Source organism: Schistocerca piceifrons, unplaced genomic scaffold (assembly GCF_021461385.2).
Source record: "Schistocerca piceifrons isolate TAMUIC-IGC-003096 unplaced genomic scaffold, iqSchPice1.1 HiC_scaffold_1400, whole genome shotgun sequence".
Classification (NCBI taxonomy): Eukaryota; Metazoa; Arthropoda; class Insecta; order Orthoptera; family Acrididae; genus Schistocerca; species Schistocerca piceifrons.
The window spans coordinates 25001-30000 of record NW_025727237.1 but is presented as its reverse complement, the minus strand read 5'-3'; the positions used below and the strand labels follow the sequence as shown (position 1 = coordinate 30000).

At 53.9% G+C, this 5000-nt stretch overlaps 1 non-coding gene across 1 annotated transcript in view; it reads right to left on the bottom strand.

The window, feature by feature from the left end:
• Positions 1 to 1587, bottom strand: part of LOC124733593 — a 1905-nt gene extending 318 nt beyond the window's left edge. The window contains exon 1 of the ribosomal RNA XR_007009017.1: positions 1 to 1587. This exon is cut by the window's left edge and continues 318 nt beyond it. This is a non-coding gene — a ribosomal RNA (small subunit ribosomal RNA).
• Positions 1588 to 5000: the final 3413 nt, after the last annotated feature.

The following is a 5000-nucleotide window of genomic DNA, read 5'->3' as shown; positions in this document are numbered from 1 at the left end:
CTGATTCCTTCAGTGTAGCGCGCGTGCGGCCCAGAACATCTAAGGGCATCACAGACCTGTTATTGCTCAATCTCGTGCGGCTAGAAGCCGCCTGTCCCTCTAAGAAGAAAAGTAATCGCTGACAGCACGAAGGATGTCACGCGACTAGTTAGCAGGCTAGAGTCTCGTTCGTTATCGGAATTAACCAGACAAATCGCTCCACCAACTAAGAACGGCCATGCACCACCACCCACCGAATCAAGAAAGAGCTATCAATCTGTCAATCCTTCCGGTGTCCGGGCCTGGTGAGGTTTCCCGTGTTGAGTCAAATTAAGCCGCAGGCTCCACTCCTGGTGGTGCCCTTCCGTCAATTCCTTTAAGTTTCAGCTTTGCAACCATACTTCCCCCGGAACCCAAAAGCTTTGGTTTCCCGGAGGCTGCCCGCCGAGTCATCGGAGGAACTGCGGCGGATCGCTGGCTGGCATCGTTTATGGTTAGAACTAGGGCGGTATCTGATCGCCTTCGAACCTCTAACTTTCGTTCTTGATTAATGAAAACATACTTGGCAAATGCTTTCGCTTCTGTTCGTCTTGCGACGATCCAAGAATTTCACCTCTAACGTCGCAATACGAATGCCCCCGCCTGTCCCTATTAATCATTACCTCGGGTTCCGAAAACCAACAAAATAGAACCGAGGTCCTATTCCATTATTCCATGCACACAGTATTCAGGCGGGCTTGCCTGCTTTAAGCACTCTAATTTGTTCAAAGTAAACGTGCCGGCCCACCGAGACACTCAAGAGCACCCTGGTAGGATTTCAACGGGGTCCGCCTCGGGACGCACGAGCACGCACGAGGCGGTCGCACGCCTTCAGCTCGCCCCACCGGCAGGACGTCCCACGATACATGCCAGTTAAACACCGACGGGCGGTGAACCAACAGCGTGGGACACAAATCCAACTACGAGCTTTTTAACCGCAACAACTTTAATATACGCTATTGGAGCTGGAATTACCGCGGCTGCTGGCACCAGACTTGCCCTCCAATAGATACTCGTTAAAGGATTTAAAGTGTACTCATTCCGATTACGGGGCCTCGGATGAGTCCCGTATCGTTATTTTTCGTCACTACCTCCCCGTGCCGGGAGTGGGTAATTTGCGCGCCTGCTGCCTTCCTTGGATGTGGTAGCCGTTTCTCAGGCTCCCTCTCCGGAATCGAACCCTGATTCCCCGTTACCCGTTACAACCATGGTAGGCGCAGAACCTACCATCGACAGTTGATAAGGCAGACATTTGAAAGATGCGTCGCCGGTACGAGGACCGTGCGATCAGCCCAAAGTTATTCAGAGTCACCAAGGCAAACGGACCGGACGAGCCGACCGATTGGTTTTGATCTAATAAAAGCGTCCCTTCCATCTCTGGTCGGGACTCTGTTTGCATGTATTAGCTCTAGAATTACCACAGTTATCCAAGTAACGTGGGTACGATCTAAGGAACCATAACTGATTTAATGAGCCATTCGCGGTTTCACCTTAATGCGGCTTGTACTGAGACATGCATGGCTTAATCTTTGAGACAAGCATATGACTACTGGCAGGATCAACCAGGGAGCTGCGTCAACTAGAGCTGAGCAGCCGGCCGCCCGGGAGTGTGTCCCGGGGGCCCGCGCGAACACGCAAGCGTCCGCTCAATCATTCTGCAAACAGGAGGAGGCTGAGCTCCCCTGCACAATACACCTCGAAACCCTCTCAGGTCCCGGCGGCGCGCAGCGCCGTCCCAAGTACTTGGTCGGGTTCGAGAGAGGCGCAATCGCCCGGAGTTAGGCGAGTAGACGCTTTCGGTGCGACCACCCGTGCTCCCAACTGAGCTTGCCGCTGCCGACAGAGGCCCGGGAGCGTGCTGTCGTGGCATTGCCGGCGGGAGACAACACGCGCCACCTACGGTGACCGGCAGCTCCAACGCCAGCGCCACAGAAGGACAAAAGCCCCACTTGGGTGCCGAAGCGAACTCTCCCAGCACAGCGCACGCGCCAACACATCCGCACAGCTGCGATACAAACCACCAGCGAGAACCGCTGGGGCGACCGAGCAGCAGACGGCGTCGCGGCGCCGAGCGCCGGGCGGCGGCGCATCCTCAACGCACACAGTCCTCAATCGGACCAGCACACTGAAGATGTCCACCGCGCTTCGCACCGGGCCCGCGAGGACCTACTTTGGCCGCACGGCGCCGCGCGCAGGGTGCGCCGGCGCGCAGCTGCGACGCCTGCCGCGTCCGTCGGCCGGCGCGCCTGCCACTGGCCGCCCCCACCAGCCGGCTGTAGCGCGTGCGCCCACGCACCGCGCGGCCAGCACGCCGGGAGGCGCCCCCTCACCGGCCGGGGACGGTCCCACCCAGCCACCGCCGCGTATCGCTTCACACCCAGATGCCGTTCAGTTTCGTCGGCATGGTGGGTATCGCTGGAACAACCGGTTAGTACCTCAACCTATCGTCGCCATCACCGATTCACCCCTAGCGAGAACAACCGCACCACAACAGGTTACCATTTGTTCATTTGCGTAACTTCACCAGAAAACGCAGGCGTCCATCGCCATTTGCAACTTCAACGATTATTGCATGCCTGTGTCAGGTGTCACGCCACACTACGTCTGCCCACATACACGCAACAAAATGTGCACGCCTAGACAATACGTGGAAGGTGGCCCCCGTACGTATGCGATGTCCATTGCTCGAACGACTGTCAACCGGCCTCTGTAGCATGTCGCAGATATGGAACGCGGTGCACCATGCCATCACGGTGTGTGAGGAGAGACGACTAGGTCCGAATACATCAACAGACAGCTCATGCTGATCGCCATCCACGGCGTCCGTTCCTCCCACACGTCTCTATGGCGTACCACACTGCAATCCAGCTCTCATAGGGAGACGACACGTAGCTGCGTGCACAATATTTGCACTGTATGGTCCGCCGTTTTTGGGCGCAGTCGTTGTGCGGTCACACATGTGCCACGATGTATCATTCAGTACATAAGGACGAATGTGCAGTACAGATTGTGGTTCACGCGTACGACATCAGCGGACAGTTGACACAGGCCGCACCACAACGTAGCCTGAGTACGTCGCATGCGAAGGGCATTGAACATGCAAACTTCTCACCAACCAGCTTGCGAAGGCAGGGGGCAAGGTGGGGACGTGGGGAGGGGCGGCATGTACGTCCTGCTGCCATCCACATTACAGTGTACAGCAGGAGCATGTGGAAAGTGAGCAAGACTTGCAAGGTGTTTAACATGAAGCGATACACAGGGGTGCGGGCAGTGCGAGTAGCGAACTATATTGCGAGGGTTGCGGGTGGGCAACACTACAGTAATTGAACGAGTCGTATAACAATTACAGAGCAGGTTTAGGCGACAACGTGGGTTACGTTAAGGCGACAACATGGGTTAGGTTAAGGCACAACATGGGTTAGGTTAAGGCACAACATGGGTTAGGTTAAGGCACAACATGGGTTAGGTTAAGGCACAACATGGGTTAGGTTAAGGCACAACATGGGTTAGGTTAAGGCACAACATGGGTTAGGTTAAGGCACAACATGGGTTAGGTTAAGGCACAACATGGGTTAGGTTGAGGCACAACATGGGTTAGGTTAAGGCACAACATGGGTTAGGTTGAGGCACAACATGGGTTAGGTTGAGGCACAACATGGGTTAGGTTGAGGCACAACATGGGTTAGGTTAAGGTACAACATGGGTTAGGTTAAGGTACAACATGGGTTAGGTTAAGGTACAACATGGGTTAGGTTAAGGTACAACATGGGTTAGGTTAAGGTACAACATGGGTTAGGTTAAGGTACAACATAGGTTAGGTTAAGGTACAACATAGGTTAGGTTAAGGTACAACATAGGTTAGGTTAAGGTACAACATAGGTTAGGTTAAGGTACAACATAGGTTAGGTTAAGGTACAACATAGGTTAGGTTAAGGTACAACATAGGTTAGGTTAAGGTACAACATAGGTTAGGTTAGGTTAGGTTAGGTTACACGTTGTTGTACGGAAAGGTGTAGGGGGGGGGGGGGCGGGGGCGGCAGGTTCGTTGATAGTGATTATAGTAAGTGAATGCTTGTGACATGATCAGATTTGTCACGTCAGGATGCACCTTTGGCTTATTAGAGGCGGCGCTCCAATTCTATGCTTGTGTGAGACCTGTGTCTTTGACTCATGTCATTGTTTGTGCGCTGTGACAGGAGGTACTATTGTGATGTTGGGTGCACCGTTGTATAGGACATGTGTGGGTGTTGGTGCCTGGTCTGCGCAATGGTGGATGTCGAAAGGCTGGGATATTGTATTTTCCGCACGGACCTCCTGGTCTGGTTGTGATAGTGTGGATTGTGTAATGTGGCGGAGAAGATGCACTGGATGTTGTTCCATGCTGGTGCTTACATATTGTATGTGCGCCTGTTAGAAGCAGAGAGTGGTGCGTGATCAGAGTGTCTGGCTGACGTGTGGTTCCCATTTTGGGCAGACTCTTTCAGCATGTATACGGACAGTTGTGTATATTTGCTGTAGTTTGATGGCTCTGCATTGATTACTAATCAGCGCCGTGTGTACGGGTAATCTGGTTCCAGTCCAAAATGTTCCATCTGTGTACATTAGTGACAAAGACTCCCCCCATGCAGTGGGGCTCGGTCTGTTATAACTCTTCCGCGTAATATATTTGCCCCACGTTTTTGCGACTGCGAGTGCGAGTGCAACGCGCATGGGGACCGACATGCTGATGGCTCGGTATCGGACGCCGTACAGTGAGCAACGCGATCGCGTCTCTCGCTCGTAAGTGGTACAGGTCGCGGCTCATGTATACGGACAGCGGGAATGTCGCATATTGGAAATAACTCTTCATGAAACGCAAGTTATAGGGGTGGATTGCACTTTACGAGTGCGGGAAACGTCCGCCGTTCATCCGCTGGAGGTGCGAGTTTGGCGGTTGGGGTGGTGCACGAACGGGTGCGGGTGGCGTCATTGCCGGTCCACGG